Source organism: Mauremys mutica, chromosome 1, assembly GCF_020497125.1.
Source record: "Mauremys mutica isolate MM-2020 ecotype Southern chromosome 1, ASM2049712v1, whole genome shotgun sequence".
Lineage (NCBI taxonomy): Eukaryota > Metazoa > Chordata > Testudines > Geoemydidae > Mauremys > Mauremys mutica.
Genome location: NC_059072.1, coordinates 277,248,523 through 277,266,718, shown reverse-complemented (window position 1 = coordinate 277,266,718; position 18,196 = coordinate 277,248,523).

The following is an 18,196-nucleotide window of genomic DNA, read 5'->3' as shown; positions in this document are numbered from 1 at the left end:
TTGCAAAAAAGGCTAATATCATTCTGGAGTATGTTAACAAGAGTGTCATATGTAAGATGCAGGAGGTAACTGTCTCACTCTACTCGGCACTGGTGAGGCTCGGCACTGGTGAGGCTTCAGCTGGAGTACTGTGCCCAGTTCTGGGCATCACACGTTAGGAAGGATGTGGGCAAATTGGAGAGAGTACAAAGGAGAGCAACAAAAATGATAAAAGATTGATAAAACCTGACCTATGAGGAAAGGTTATAAAAACTGGGCATGTTTAGCTTTGAGAGAAGAAGACTGAGGGAGACCTGATAACAGTCTTCAGATATATTAAGGGCTGTTCTCTATTTCAGTTGGAGGTAGTAAAATGAGTAATGGGCTTAATCTGCAGCAAGGGAGATTTAGGTCAGATATGAGGAACAACTTGCTATATAAAGCCTGGTCTACACTAGGCGTTTAAACCGGTTTTAGGAGCGTAAAACTGATTTAACGCCACACCCGTCCACACTGAGAGGCCCTTTATATCGATATAAAGGGCTCTTTAAACCGGTTTCTGTACTCCTCAATAACGAAAGGAGTAGCGCTAGTATCGGTATTACCATATCGGATTAGGTTTAGTGTGGCCGCAAATCGACAGTATTGGCCTCCGGGCGGTATCCCACAGTGCACCACTGACCGCTCTGGACAGCAATCTGAACTCGGATGCAGTGGCCAGGTAGACAGGAAAAGCCCCGCGAACTTTTGAATATTTTCTGTTTGCCCAGCGTGGAGCTCCGATCAGCACGGGTGGCGATGCAGTCCAAAATCAAAATAAAAAAAGAGCTCTAGCATGGACCATGCGGATGTGATCGCAGTAAGGGCAGGCAAATCTGTTCTATCAGCGCTCCATTACAGAAGATGAAATTCAAAATCATTTTTAAAAAATCTCCAGACAGACGCCATAGCAGGGACTCAGCGCACTGCTGAGTGACAAGCGTAACGAAAAGCCAAAGAATCAAATGGACGCTCATGGACTGGAGGACGCAAGCTATCCCACAGTTCCTGCAGTATCCGAAAAGCATTTGCATTCTTGGCTGAGCTCCAAATGCTTCTAGGGTCAAAACCAGTGTCCGCGGTGGGTCAGGGCATAGCTCGACAATTTACGCACCCCCCCCACCCCCAGAAGTGAAAGGGAAAACAATCCTCTCTTGACTCTTTTACATGTCACCCTATCTTTACTGAATGCTGCAGATAGATGCGATGCTGCAGCACTCAACACCAACAACCTTGCTCCCCCCCGCCCGCCATGGGTGGCTGATGGTGCAGTAAGACTGATATCCATTGTCATCATCAGCCTATTGGCACATGGGGCAGTGCAAAAAGACTGGTAACCATGCCGACTAGCATCCGTTAGGTCTATCAAGGGCGCCTGGCCCTAATTTTTCCTGGTAGATGGTGCAGCATGGCTGGTAACCGTCCTCATCATAGCAACAGGGGGCTGAGCTCCATCAGCCCCCACCTTTCATGTGTAAAGAAAAGATTCAATTGCCCCTGGACTAGCAGCGCGATGCTAGGCTCCTCTCCTCCACACTTCTTAATGTCCTGTCTGGACTATCATAGCAGCTGGAGGCTGCCTTCCACTCATTTCTCACTAACAAGTCACTGTGTCTTATTCCTGCATTCTTTATTACTTCATCACACAAGTGGGGGGAAATGCTACGGTAGCCCAGGAAGGCTGGGGGAAGAATGGAATCAACAGGTGGGGTTGTTGCAGGAGCACCCCCTGTGAATAGCATACAGCTCATAATTTCTGCTGGATCTGACACAGAGCAGCTGTGCTCTCTGGTTCTATGATACAGTGGTTCTCTAGTACACTTGCCCATATTCTAGACAGGACTGATTCTATTTTTAGATACCAAAAAGGAGGGATTGACTCAGGGAGTCATTCCCAATTTTGGCTTTTGCGCCCCTGGCTAAGAGCAGCCAGGGGCACTTATGACAGCAACAGATGGTGCAATGCAAAAGGACTGGTAACCATGATCATCTTTTTACCAATTTATGGATTGGTAGATGGTACAGTATGGCTGGTAACCATCTCTGCTGTCATGCAAAAGCAAAAGCATGCTGCTGTGTAGCGCTGCTGAATCGCCTCTGTCAGCGGCATCTAGTACACATACGGTGACAGTCACAAAAGGCAAAACAGGCTCCATGATTGCCATGCTATGGCATCTGCCAGGGCAATCCAGGGGAAAAAGCCGCAAAATGCTTGTCTGCCATTGCTTTCCCAGAGGAAGGAGTGACTGACGACATTTACCCAGAACCACCCGCGACAATGATTTTTGCCCCATCGGGCACTGGGATCTCAACCCGGAAATTCCAAGGGGCGGGGGAGGCTGTGGGAACTATGGGATAGCTACGGAATAGCTAGCCACAGTGCAACGCTCCAGAAGTCGATGCTAGCCTCGGACCGTGGACGCACACCACCGATTTAATGTGTTTAGTGTGGCCACGCACACTCGATTTTATACAATCTGTTTTACAAAACCGGTTTATGCAAATTCGGAATAGTCCCGTAGTGTAGACGTACCCTAAGGGTAGTTAAGCTCTGTAATAGACTTCCAAGGGAGGTTGTGATATTCCCATAGCTGGAGATTTATAAAAACAGGTTGGATAAACACCTGTCAAGAATGGTCTAGGTTTGCTTGGTCCTGCCACAGCACAGGGGGCTGATGACTTCTTAAGATCCTTTCCAGCCCTACTTTTCTATGATTCTATGGCATAATTTTAACATGTACCCCAGAAAACATTTTCATTCAAAAAATTCTGATCACCATCCAAAACAGACCCAAGACTCTCAAAATGTCTCCTTGCCACAGGCAACAACCTGCAGCAGACCCTTCTTACACTCCCTAGTGGAAGGGAGTTGATCATTTCATTCCATTAGTCAGAGGCAGGGGGCTGGTGTCCTGTTTTTTCCTGTTCCCCACACAGTCTTAGTTCCTTCTTTCACTCCAAGGTTAAGGAGGAAAGCCAGATTCCTAGCCTTGGAGGCTCTGATGAGGGGTTGGGAGGACAAGAACCTGGTGTTCTAGTCCCTGAAGCATTGTGATCTTTGAAGATCCTAAATACAGCATTAAAAAGCATGATTGTGGCATGTTAAACAGCTTTTTATTGTAAACACTTTCGTTTACAGCACTCATTTTCAAATAGACACTGCTGTAAATCTATTTAAAGAGTGAGCTATCTAACTGATGAGCAATGTTTTCCATTTAAATAATGGGTAGTAAACAGATAAAATCACTCCTTTTTTTTCTTGGGTTCATAAAAAGGTTTGAAAGAGAGATGCAACTAGTCCTGAGGGCTACTGTGTCGAAAGCTTGCATTTTTTTGTGATTGAAATCATTACATCCAAAGTTCAAAGACTTCTCCATGTTTCACTCTGTGGCTCTAATGGAAGGATTCTACATGGAAAGGTAAATAGGGGGGAAATAGAATTTAAGCTCACATCATCTAAATTTCCATATTAATACACAAGATGAAAAAAATGTTTTGGGACACTACGAAAGGTTTTTTTTTTCCAAATCATTTATTTCTATTTTGTTTGATTAACATGAAAGTTACACACACATTCAAGCTTTTAAAATTCTACATCAGGGTTCGGCAACCTTTCAGCAGTGGTGTGCTGAGTCTTCATGTATACACTCTAATTTAAGGCTTTGCATGCCGGTAATACATTTTAACATTCTTTAGAAGATCTATAAGTCTATAATATATAACAAAACTACTGTTATATATAAAGTAAACAAGGTTTTCAAAATGTTTCAGAAGCTTTATTTAAAATTAAATTAAAATGCAGATCTTATTAGTTTAGTGTGATCCTTGCCCTTGCTTTTCCTTGCTGAGTTTTCCAATGTCTGGTGGCACGTATTTGGATACTTTAAGCTGCACACAGGCTTCTGAGTGATCAGTTGATAACCGGCTGGCAGGAGGTCAGCTGCTGGAAGCCCAGACTGGCAGCTGAGGTAAGTAGAGCTGGCGGCTGGTAGGGCTGAGTAGGGCTGAAAGCCTGGACCATGTCTGGCAGGGGGCCAGTGTTGGAACTCCAACCAGAAGCAAGGTGAGTGGGGCTGCGGTGGGTATCCCAGCTGGTAAGGGGCCAGCAGCCAGAAACCCAGAGCGACAGTGGGCTGAGCAGGTCAGTCCATCTAGCTCTGGGGTTTCTGGGGTGGCCTGAGTGTCTCCGCCAGCCCCGCTCTGGGGTTTAAGCCGCCGGCACCTGCCAGCCAGGGGCTCAGCCCACTGCCAGCCTGGGGTTCCTTCACCCAGGCCAGCAGTGGGCACTGAGTAGGACCGGTGGCCGGACCACGGCTAGCAAAGGGCCAGCAGTGGGAACCCCAGAGCAGCGGTGGGCTGAGCGGCTCAGCCTGCCCTTCTCTGGGGTTTTGGCCACTGGCTCCTGCCAGCTGGGTCTCAGCCTGCTGCCAGCCTGGGGTTCCTTCCCCCAGGCCAGCAGCGGGAGCTGAGTGGGACCCTGGCTGGCAAGGAGCCAGCAGCGGGAACCCCAGAGCAGCGGTGGGCTGAGCAGCTCAGCCCGCCCTGCATGCCATCAAAAATCGTCTTGCATGCCACCTTTGGCACGTGTGCCGTAGGTTGCCGGCCCTGTTCTACATGAACCACATGGTTTCTCTTTTCATTGTAACTCAATCTCCATCTAAGCACTTAGGTTGTTTCCCTGCTATGTCTTATTAAATAAACATCTACTGACAATACCCAATTCTGTTACAAGCATCTGTACTCTTCAAAGCCAAAGAAGGTCATGAATCTTACCATGGGAGGACAAGATAATATGCAGAAAAGCAAGCCTATCAGATTGTCCCACATTTACCCATTACTGATCCTCCCATGTGTCTTTCCTTCTACACTACTCCCCCCTCCAAAAAGGAAGCTACACAACTAAACTCACCTTTTTTTTAACTGCATCCTACCATTGTGGAGTTCTCTTAAAAATTACTCTGAAAACTCTCCACAGAATGATTTTATTTTGTTTAGAACCACTGAATGGAATCTTACTGCAGGGATAAATTCTCTATTAAATCCTATTGGAGGATAAAAAAAAACTTACAGAATGGTTCTCCTTTTTTATTAAATTCTATAGAACTTTGCTATGAAGGTCACATCCCATGATGATACACTAGGTTTCCCTTCTTCCTTGGTAGCATGGGGCACAGAACATATTTCTAAAGCTCCATCTGGGATAACTCATGAGGACAGCCTCCCAGAATTTTCCACCTCCACAGTGTGATAGCAGTCAAGGGCCAGACTTTCATGCACAGAATTAGAATGTTTATCATATTTTTTCTAACAGTTGAACAGACGTATTCTTTTCTCACTTATGTTGGGATTTGGGAGCTCTTCTGTTCCTTCTGGGCAATCAGAGCCTTTTTTGGCTATGTTCCTTCTCTTCTGTGCAGTGTGACACACAACATGGAATAGAAATCCAAAAAGCTGAAAAGAAAAGAAATGTTCATCTTGCCACTTTCTGCTGCCTGGCAGCCTTGAAGGTGATCTCCATGTAGGTTCCCTTCAGTGCATGGCATGAGATATCACACACACAAACATACACATGGAAATACAGAGGCAGTTGCCTACAGAGAATACTACTGTCAAAGGGTCAGAACAGTCAGGAGTGAGTCAGCCTTCCTCTTAGTAAGTGATGATGTCACCAGATTCCAGAAGAAGTCATTTGCAGTGCATAAAAACAAGTTTTATTGGTCCTACAAAATCCATGAACTATGGTACTATGCTACTGGTACTTTATCCATTGACCTATTATTTACATATATCAGTCGAATCAGTATTCCTTTCAGCCCTGATTCCTTTATCCTCTTCATAGAATGTGGACGTGCCTCACAGCCTTATCAGGTGGATGGTCATGCATCTAAATAGACAAGCATGTGCCTTTCCCACCCTCCCTATTCCAGGGCTTGTCCTCCAGTCTTCCATAAACAGACTTCAGCATGGGGGTTCATGTATCTTCTCCTTTTCTTCCTCAATAGGGGCAGATCCCAAGCAGAATATCAGCAGAATTCTGCAAACTAATAAAACATGATGTTCTGCCACACAGTCCTCGTCCATGTGTGGATAACACCTGGAGGAGAATTATTGGTAAATGCTGATAAACATGGATTTCACTGTATCCACACACAAATGGACAAAATTATTTCCATTGATAGTAACAGAAATGGACAGATAGGCAAGGTAAAAAAATTGCTGCTTGAAAAAATATTAGTTTGATTTAAGGATATTTACTTTCTATGTTTAAGTGCTGAAGTTGGCCAAATGGAATAGTTGCCTTGGAATTTTAATGAACTCTTTCCTGGGCAACCAGATCTAGCTAAACAGATCTGGTGGGACAACACGTCAGGTCACAAGATAATGTTTGGGACCTCCATACTTTCCTAGGTCCTGTTGAAATATGGAAGTTTAATTTTAACTTATTTTTGTTGAAGACCTGGCATGGTTGGTCTGTCACTTGTGAATTTCTAATGAATAGGAAAGAATCTAGAAACAAAAAAGGAACCATATACCCCTCCGACCTCATGTTTTGGGGCATTTTGTTGTTTGCACTTTTCTGACTTGGCTATGCAAGTTGCTATTTAAAGTAATATTACTTTGTATCAGTTTTATTATTATTATTATTATTTTATTTTTTGCTTGGTAAAAACCTTCTTTACAGGGATTATGTATGTGTGAATGTGTGTTGTACAAAATATGAAAGAAAAACTCTCTACATTTTGAATTCATATCTAGCCCTATTATAGATTTGATTCATATTTGGAACTAAATACAGTGTGGCCTAAATTTTCATCTCCATGGATGTTCAGAAGGAAACATGCTTGGTCCATTTATATTAGAGCTCAAATATCAGATATGAATATGATTGCTGTGTTGATGGCATTACAGTTGATTTCATATGGCAGGTTAAAAAGGAGAACAAAGACTTTTGAAAGAAACACCAAATTACAACTGAGAAACTGTTTTTCTGTCTACTATACATGGGATACCTTTAAATTAGGTTCTGAACATGCAACTTTAGTGTTGTGGAATATTTACAAAGTGAATAATCTCCTAAATGGTTGTAATGTATCTGCAGATACAAACAAACAGTATTAGTTTTGAAGTTGGAGCACCTCTGTTCAGAGATTCTTCAGAATAAAAGCAGAGGATAAAAAAAATCATACCATCCTTACTCATGTTGAGTAGGATGACACCCTTTCTGCAAGTGGTCGCAGTGAGATTTATTGGTTCACTCATACTTTTCAACATTGGTAAAGGGGGCAAAATCAGGTGATTAATATTTTGATTTAAGAGATCAGGCCAAATTCTGCCCTAATTTACCTCTATGCAATAGCAATGACGCAAAGGCTTTCACTCAATAACTGAGAGGATAACTTGGTCATTTGTGTAACCACATAAACCTGTGATTGTAGGAGAACGTCATACAGAAGTCTAATCAAAATGATAATATATAAAGAATAACATTCATATTTTCCTGGGTTGTTTCAGTATGATTCTGCTCTGAGTTACAAATGTTCATCAGAGGTAACTCCCTTGAAGTCAGTGCGGTTACATTAGTATAAAAAGTGTGAATTGAGAATCAGGCCCTTTGTACATTATTCTCAATAACTCATCGACATATTTTCAAGCAGTAGTGAAAGTCTCCTATGAATATCATCGCTGGTCCAAAGATCAGTTCAATTTATTTATTTATTTTTAAAGCTTGAAACATTTTTGAAATGTCTCATTATGAATCAGTAAAAGGTCAATTGCAAATGAAACTATTCAAAAATAATGAGGGAGATATGTTTGACCTATATCTTATTATTATTACTTGCATGGCAGATAATCATTCAGAAAAACATGGGATTTTTTTTGTCATATTTATCAGCTTGCAAATATGACATTTCAGCTGAGTGAAGCCAATCAAGTCCTATAGAAACTTGTACCAAAATGGAGAAATGAAACCCTTTCCTTTAGGAATTCTTTATAATAGTTTTCCCTTTAAAAAAATTAAAAGTCCCAGCCTATATAACAGCAGGTAAACCACTTACAAAAAATGTGTTTTGCTTCATAGAAACAAAATGGGTGCTAGATCATTGCAGGGACTGTAAACTGAGGAAGTAGAAAAATAAGCTAATATTATGAAGAATTACATGACATCAAATTCTACTCCAAGATTTTGAAAACAGACTAGTGCTTTTGGGTGCCTCAGTTTTTGGTTGCCCAACCTTAGACATCTTAAGTGATGGCTCTGACTCTCTCTGTGACCTTGGGCAAGTTGCTTAACCTTTGCCTGCCTCAATTTCCCCAATGTATAAACTGAGCCGCAAATGAGAAAAGAATCAATTTTTTTCTCACTCCTGTGCCCTGTCTACTAGGCTACTCAGCTTCAAAGAGTGATTATATATGGTTATATTCTGTTTCTGACATGCCCACAAAGCTGATGTGCCTGTCTAGACTCCTATATTGGCTCAAACGTTATTTGTGAATCAAGTTTAAATGTTGTTTGGCTCTGTCCATTGTGGCTGGTCAAAACTGTATTAAATCATGGTTCATTTTTAGTAGTTTTTCAAAATCAGGGCCTCAGGCTGACTTGGAGAGGGGAGAGTTCATGTAATAGTCAAGTCAATTAATTCTTTGTGAGCAGGCCTATTAATGTTTGGGTGAAGACAGAAATCTCAAGGGAAAAAAAGTCCTTTTTACCAGTGTAAAAGAAGGGATGACTCAAGGATTTGTAATGGGATATTATATCTTTCATCTGTAGGCTGCCAGTTTGAGTTAATCCCAGGTCAGTAGTGACTGAAAGTTGTTGCCATTTGGTGGCCTATTAAAAATGTGTTTGGTTGTCAAAGTCTGCTTCCCAGAGTGCAATTATTCACATTACAAAAATGATCACTACACTTGGTACTAACTGCTAGTGTGATTGGGAGTCATAGCAGAGAGTGTGAGAGCTGGATGGACATGAAGACCAGACTATTGTCTCACCCTTAGAAGTGATTCCTCCTGCTTGAGCATCCTGGGGTTCACAAGAAAAAACTTGTACTGCTATAACCCATACTGTTGGGTACTAGTTCTGGGGCTAATGAATACTTAGTTCACCTTGCCTGTGGATCCAGCACCTTCCCTGAACCCTAAATAGACTCATACCCAGAAATGTGCATGAGGAAAAGGATGGCTCCTAACCGTGATGAAGTGATGTAGCTAAGAGAAAGTCAGAGAGTGCACTTGGAGTTCAGAGGCATCCTTACTGCAGGTTTGAAGTTGGGAGAGTCTTTAACAGTCTAAAACTTACTGTGACAAAATTAAGTAAATTTAGAGCCAAGTGCAGGGATTAACAACCAGGAAAAGGTTCCTGTGATGGAATGTTCACCCACACCTGCTGAGAAGGGGTAATGTGGGTGTGAGGCCAGTTAACCTCTCTGCTCACACCTGGAGGGTGGGAGAGGCCTAATTAGGGGAAAAAAAGCCATATGGGGGAAGAGCAGGGCTTGTTGCCTTACAGAGCAGGGTGAGCCCAGTTGGAGGGACCAAAGCCAGAGGAGAGGAGGTAGAGCAGGGGTCGGCAACCTCTGGCATGCATCCAGTCTGAGGAAAAAACTTACTGAAGCATCTCTGAGGGTGAGATTATCTATGACAGGGGTCAGCAAGCACATCCCTTGGCCTGCTCTGCTTCGTGCCACCCCCATTGGCCTGGGATGGCGAACTGCGGCCAGTGGGAGCCATGTTCCACCGAACCTGCCGACACGGCAGGAAAACAAACTTGCCCGGCCTGCCAGGGTGCTTACCCTGGCGAGCCATGTGCCAGAGGTTGCCGACCCCTGTCATAGATAATCTCACCCTCAGAGATGCTTCAGCCATTTTTTTCCTCAGACTGGACACCTTCCAGGCCTGGGCACAATTCTTTCCCTTGACACAGCTCTTGTTCCAGCTCAGGTGGTAGCTAGGGGATTCTTCATGATGGCTCCTCTCCTCAGCCAGCTGATGACCAAAATGGAGGAGTCTCCCAAGAGTTTAAATACACTTTCTCTTGTGGGTGGAGACCCCCTCCTCCTTCCTATGCAAAGTCCAGCTCCAAGATGGAGTTTAGGAGTCACATGGGCAAGTCACATGTCCATGCACGAATCACAGTTTTTACAGGTAGCATCCCTTGTTTACATGCTACCTTGAACATCCTAAAGTAGACTTCTTATGTGGATTGGAGCATTCTAAGATCCATTGTCCTTTAAGTGTTTCTTGATTAGGTACTTAATTTCAACATTCCTTTCTCCAGGAACTGACCAAATGCTCTACTAAGGTTATTTAGAAGCCAAGCCAGTACACAGCCAACATTCATAACATTCATAACTTTGAATACTGAAATGATACATGCATACAAATAGGATTAATACATTCAGTAGATCATAACCTTTACAGAGATATGTTACATGGCATATGTAGCTGTCATAGGTCTCACCCCCACTTGGAGCTGTTGGGTTCCAATGTGGGGACCTGCCTTGGTTTCCCTCTAAACTAAAAATCCTAGTTTAGATCTAGTAAGCTGCCACCACTCAATCAGATATGTGGATTGAGACACAGTCCTTCCCCAAAATCCTAGGGGATTTCAAGAGCCCCAAATCCATGGAGTTCTTACACCCAGGAGAAATAAACCATTCCCTCTGCTTCCTCCCCCCTCCCTTTTCCTAGGAGAGATACCGGGATCTAACTACAGAGGGATACCTCCCCCTCCTCTTTCCCTGAGAATCCACCCAAAGAAAGATCAACCAAGTCCTTAATAGAAAAGAAAAGAATTTATTAAAGAATAAAAAAGAAAGTAATTGTCTCTGTGATACCAAGCTGGAACAATACACAGGGTCTAAACTTATCAATCTCTGGAGAGAATCCCCCCTCCCCCTTTCTTTCTCAGTGAAAGCAATATAACAGCAAACAGGAATAAGGAATTTCCTTTAGCAAACACACAATTGCAAATGTAGAAAACAACTCAAAAGACTAATTCGCCTTTCTAATTAATACTCACTATTAATTAGTAGAAACTACTCCAGGAGAACTTGGAGACATGACTGACCTCTCTTAGATCCAAAGAGAGCTCTCTAACAAAGAACACAGACAAAGGCTTCCCTCCACAGAGATTTGAAATTAATCTGTCTCTGATTGGTCCTCTGGTCAGGTGGTCATCAGGTACTGCATGTTAACCCTTTACAGGTAAAAGAGACCTTAACCCTTAACTATCTGTTTATGACAGTAGCATAAAACACATTCTAAGCATATTTCCATAAAGCCTTACGGGAGGTATCATCACAACAACGCTATGTATCAGGAAACTATTGTTCAGCATTGTGCTAACTTGATGGTGCAAGTTTCTTCTGCTTTAGTAAGTAGATACTGGAGCCATCAAGCCTTGGCTGGCTACATCTTCTCAAAGAGGAAAATGACCTGATAGTGAAGCCTATGAGTTTTAGAGAAGAATTGACTTTATAGCGAAGGTAGTCTTGTGTATTTGGCAACACACAGTGATTTCCTGCTAGCAATTTCTTTGGGACCCTGTTTATCAGTAATTTAGAAATGCTGTTGGGAAGCAGGAGAACTTAAGCTTTAAAAATGCCAGTGGCTAGGTTTTAATATCCATTGGAAAGGAAAATGTGACCAAGAAGACAGCTGCTGATTACTAGAAATGGGCCGAATTATTGATCTTAATTTCAAATTCAGCCAATGTGTTCAAAAGCTTGGTCTGAACTCTAGTATTACTGGGTTTGCATCTTGCTTGGGAAATATTGAAAAAAATATTAGTGGTGGTGGGAAATAATATTAGAAATGTTGTGCGTGTGTTTCCGTGAAACACACACACAAAGTGAGAATCTTCTCACTCCAGTTTTCATTAAGGGAAACTGCATTTGCCATGGTGAAGTTCCTTATTTATTCATTTTGAGTGAAAACAGTCAGGCCCAGTATCCCCAGTCCATCCTCAGAAAGACTATATTTTTGTTTAGATTTCAAAATGTGTTTAAACAGAGTTACCTTGGGGGAAACAAGACATGAATTTAAATAGCAAAAAAAAAAGTGTTTAGTAAACATAAGCTCTTATAGCAACCCCCCCAAAATAGTCCAATTACTTCATAAAACCTAAAAGTCCACCGGGTTCATTCATTTGTACTTTTTACCCTCTATCAAAATTAAGTTGGTGTGACATGCAGGGCACTTGTGAGGCTTTTTGCTGTTGTTTGGGATGATTTTTGAGAAGTAGATTTGCTCCAAAGATCAAGAGGTGGTTTGGCCTTTGATTAAATTGAAAAGAAGAGCTATGAGGCTCTATGCTGCTCTGTGAGGTAACTGCAAATTACAGATCAAGCAGCAGTGTGGGGCCCCTTAAACACATTGAAAGGAAGGTATAATTCCCTGTGAACTAAAGTTATATGAAAATACTATCAAAGGACAGATGTCCAATTAGAATGGCTTTTCTGAACCTTTGAGCTATCCCTTGTGCAAAGAAACTGCAGGCACTAGAGAAACAGCAGCAATGTGTTAATATGTTAGATATTTAAGGAAATGTTCTTAAGTTCTTCGAGTTTAATGTTATTCCAGTGAGCTACACAACAAAATATGTGATTATTATATTCTGAGCAACTTTTCACTTTTATTCATGTTAAAACACAGCTTTAAATATTTTGTGAAATTTATAACAGGAAAAGTAATAGTCATTTCCTGCCCAGGAGTTAATGTTTTCCATTCTGACCTCCTGTCTTCAGTCAATGTTTTCTGAAAATTTCACCTTCCAGGCATAAGACTTTCCATGTGTGGTCCCTGTATGAAGGTGAATGTTTGTTTGTTTGTCTGTTGAAATTCTGAGAAAAAAACAGTGCGGAGTATGAAAAGGCTAGAGAAATATAAATTTCTCATCTATAAAAGGCACTATGCTCTATCTTTGCACAGAGGCTCAAAGCAGCTAGGTGTCGGAAGCTCTTAACCAAGGATGCTTAATATTTTCTCAACAGGTTTTTAAAATCTGCATTTTAATATTAGACTAAATCTTGTCCTATTAAAAACTATTCATGCTAGTTACTACAATTGGTGATTTGCTCCATAAATTTGCTACACTGTTATGGGGGGAAAACAGACCTAACCCCCCAAAAAACAACTCTCTGGGATCTTGCAATGCACTAAACCACTCCCTCATAAGAATGGCAAATATGCCATCTCAAAAACATAACTTAAAAATGAAATCAATGTATATGCGTCTAAGTCACTTGAAGCTTTCCTGATGACAGCAGTAACAAAATCAGACCTTTGTAGTACATCTTTGTAATGACAGAAATGGAGATTAAAAAACAAAAAAAAATCAGACAAGCTAGCAGAGCTTAAAAGATCCTTGGTACATCACAGGATTGCTAGCACATTGCCACTGTTAGTCTTCATTACTGATCCATCATTTATATACCGCTAGAGTAATTGCATCCTCAAAGCACATTGATGGTTGTACCTCAGATATGACATGAGAAATGTCAAATTTGTTACAAAAGCTGTAATTTAAAGTAAAAAGGATACAGAATGGTAGAATGCTTTCTGGAGCACTGTCAGTCTAGCAGAAAACAGTAAATTAAAGCACAGGAAGGCAGGGGGACATCTTGGTAAATAGTGTGTGGCATTTGTAGTTGATTCACCAGTGCATTGACCTAGAGTTATATTGGTGTAACTCTACTGAAAATGTTACACTGATGTAAAAATGGAGGAAGACTGGTGAATCAGGACACATATGTATCGTAGGGAAAAATGCATAAAAAGAAATTTGATCAACTCATTAAAGAAAACAAACTGTAATACTTATGCTACATGTGGTGTTGTATTATGAATATTATAATGTGGCCCAGATCACAGAAACAATATCAAATATGAGTTCTTGTTTATTATGACAGATAAGTAATATTAAAAAAATGACAGCTTGTAATAAAAAAATAAATATAAAGTGGTGTGAGGTCTGACAGGTTAGACTAATGCTATTGTAAATAATTTGGTACATTAACTTTTTGTGTGTTGATACAAAGGATTTCAACAGTCTAGGCACTTTGGGGTGTTGCTGGTGTAATTCAATTGACCTCAGTAGACTTTTGGAATTATATGTGTGTAAAAGTGTAACAGAGGGGAGAATCAGGTCCAGGAGTTACAATAGTAATGTAAACTCAAAGTGCCAGATTCTGCTCTCAATTATACCATTGTAAACTTGTAGTAGTTTCACTGAAATAAATTGTTACTCCAGATTAACACTGCTGTTACTCGAAGCAAACCTGTCTGAAAAACTCTCCTGCATAGTTGATGAGCAAAAAGTTATGATTTTAGTTTCTGAAATTCAAAATGAAAATCAGTGTTTATTTTGGTCTGGGCTCATATTATCCAAAACCCACTGCCCAGAGTTAATTGTGAGTAGTTCAGCTTTCCAGTGACATGATACTGATCTTTTTTTAGGTACACTACTGCAGTGAACACAATAACTGCTGATCAGGCACCCCAAAACAACCAATTTCACATGTTGCTGCCGTTCATTTTTCTGATTAGAAACTGATGCACTATTGTCATGTCTGTATTTTGTAGTAGTATATGTGGGAATCTTACAGCAATTATTGGGAGAACAGAGTGTGCTTAGATGCTTTCTGGAGGAAATGGAACTGCTCACTGTAAATGTGAATACTCACAAGCTGCAATGGTGCTCTCTCCTCCTTGATGCCTACTTAAAGGCTGTTTCACAACTGTCGTCTCATTTTTCAAATCAAAGCATGTGAAAGAATGCCACTTAGTCTGCATTGACTCAGACTTTTGTAATTCAAGAGATATGGTTAGATGCTTTGGAAGTGCTTAAAGCTTGAATCCAAGTACTCTTTGGATGTGGGTGTTTTTTTTCTTCCTGCTTTACCCATATAAAACAGGCAGTATCTATTCTACTAAAAGAAAAATCCTGCCCTCTTTTGCACTGCTGCCTGTGGAGAAAGACATAGGAAGTCTTTCTTCTCAGCATCAGATTAACACCAGAGCAGAATTGCAGTTCATCATTCAAGACAGACAGGTGGGAGACTATCTACTTACATAACAAGGCTGCTATTAAAATGACAGTTTTTATCTACACTTACTAGGCAGTGACATCTGAGAAACTAGATTTGCACAGAAAGGGAGTGACTTCTCAGGTCACATTGGGTAGCTATGCAACTATTGACTAGTAAGAGTGACTACTATGTTTTCCATCCACAGTATAAGCATGTGTACTATGTGTGGATTTTAAAATGCAATAGATCTTTCCAGAGGGAGACAGTCAGTTCTCTGTTCTTTTCTTTGATTTTGCAATTGGCTTCAAACTTTGAGCATGCTGCCAGGATTTTCTATTGCTCCAATTATTTGGGGAATGTTTTAGTGAAGTGAAATCTTTCCCAGAATGTAGTGAGTGTTGGACTCATCCTTGTGTAGCCCCTCCCCAGAGGTGTGGTTTCCTTGCAGGTGCTTGCTGCTTGGAGTGGCTTCTCCCTTCTCCTCACATGGGTTCGGTCCTGGGTTCTTTTTTTGTGACACCTCATACATTCATACCTCTTTCCTCACTGTGCCTGAAACACAAGGGGTGATGTCCCTTCAGAAAATGAATAATGCTACTACTGCTGGAAAGGAGCATAAAACCCAGTACTCACAAGAAATAATTAAGTACATCAATACAAACCCCAGCAGAGAAATGGCACCCAACCAAAATAACAATAAAACAAATGGGAATTTATTGGGAGAAGTAGAACAGGATGTGGATAAGGAAAGGGTTAGGGTTAACTAATAGAAAATGTCAACTAATTTCTCACTTCCCACAACTCTTCCCAATCCCCACTCCCTTAACAGGCAGATGGTAAACAGAGGACAAGTCCCTAGATGAGTGCTGCAGTGTTGTCCTCTTATAGTGTCTTCACTTCTGGGTGGGTAAGGGTGTCTCAATTCTCAATTCTTTCTGGAGTCCTGTGGAGGTCTCAGCTGGCTCTCAGCAGGCAGCACTGGGTTGGACCTCTACCACTGAGGATGCTGGTCTCTGCAGGGCTGGAACTGCCTGACCCATCCTCTAGATCTCACAGCAGTTTAAAGACTCCTTTTATCAGAAAGTCCCTGACTGTTCTGATTCTCTCTCATCTTCCAGATTCAAAGCTCAAAAGTGAAACTAAAACTAGACTCTTCTCAATCTTCCCCAGGACTGAGAGGTTGGAGATGGGCAAATGGTAGTTAGCTGTAAAAGAAGTTGTCCGGTAGTGAGCACTGATTTTAAAAGAGACTGGATTATAGCCTATTTTAAGGTATTTGATGAAACCCTCTTTGTGAGGGAGGCAGTGGGTCCTTTCATTCTTTTGGGTTGCTAGCAGGATGGCACCGTCTATGTGCGTATGCCACTCTCAACAGGAGGTCAGCGTACTTTCATGTCCTCTGCCATGCATTCCTCAAGCCCACTCAGGCCTCTTGAACCCAGCCTCTTGTACACCATCAGAGGGGAGATAATTTCACCTACACTGTCCACACCCTTCGCTATTCACCCAACTTTGCCCACTTACTAGTGGGGGAGGAAGCATTTTGCCCAAATTGTTTAGCATAATCTTTCAGGCTAGGTAAAAAGGAGTATGTGGATGACTTTATAATGATTTGTAGTGTATTTCAATGTATTACAAATCTTTTACTGCCATATCATTTCATTGTTCATCAGAAACTTCAGCAAGAATGTAGGTATTACTTCTGCTGCATGAGTAATTTTATCTCTCACGCTTACATACATTGAGCAGTGTTAGTGTAAGTCACTCAATCTGTAATGATACTTTGAACATCTCCAACCCCTATGATTTGTTATATTTAACTTCTAATCAGTTTTACTTAGTTCATATAAAATGCTTTAATTACTTGATCACATACACTGAGATTTTTCTAAGGATCAAAATTTGATCAAATCAAAGCCTTACTTCACTAGCATGCAAAGAAATACTTCTCATTGAGCAGTATATTTACCCTACAAAAATCAGGAAATAAAGTTAAGGTCCAAATACAATCATAACTTTGCCTCCTTGTGCATATGCATTCTTTAATTACATGATCACATATAATTTGTCAAATGCAATACAAAATTATATTTTTCTACTACTTAAGATAATGTGTAGGTTCTTATATTGATTTTATGGTTGTATACTGGCCCTATATTTAGTGTCATAATGGTTAAGTATTACTTTATTGGATTAGAATCTTTTTTCATAAATTCTCTTCTCTCTAAGCTATGTATTTTAAAAGGGTTCTGGGACAGTCTATTCCAAGCATTTGATGCCCCCTTGCTGGAGCGCCCTCCCCCGAGGTTGACACACCCGTCCATAAGAAGGTGCCCTGCTGGAAGGGAAGAATGGGTGTTGCGTAGAGATCCCTGGGACCTAGAACAGTCTGTAGCAGGCAAAGGCCAATCAGACCCAGGTAAAAAGCACAGGCAACTTCAACTGGGGGCCAGTTCTGAGTGAAGTCTGATCAGGGAGAGAAGGCTCTCCTTGCCCTAACCCAAGTAACCTGGCCTGGAAAGGGGTCTCACCTAGCCAATATGTGCCTAGGAGCTACACGAAGGACCAGTGTTTATATTCTGGACTTTAAATCTGAACTTAAAATAGCCTCCTAAATATTATTTTTCTGTTAACCCTGGAAAACAACTGGACTGAGAGCTGACGGCCACAGAACTAGGCCACTGCGGCAGCAGATCATTGTTTAACCAAGAGGAATAGTCAGAGAGGAATAGTCAGTTCACATCTGGACAGGAGAAGGCTCTGTGGTAGAGTGCACACTATAACAGCTTCTGTTCAGAAGAGCTTCCTTATTCAGAACAGCACTTAAACATAAGTACTCTTCTTAATAGACTGGGGTTGCATGTGTGTTTAAATGGTTTTCTGAATCGGGGTCTTACTCAGCAGCCTTGTACTACCAATTTTAAATGCAGAGGTTGCATGTGCAACCATAATTTAGTTATTTTGTGACTTCTTAATTATTACATGTGCTTCCTTACCAGTCTTTTCAATTAGTTTTTTGACAGATTTTTTTTAAGTGGATTTTGATTTTAAGTATCAAACTTTTACTTGGATAAACAGAATGCCTCATCTAGGCCTTATTTCTTATGAGGCCCACAGAACATAGCTTCTTTCCTTCAAACTACACCAGT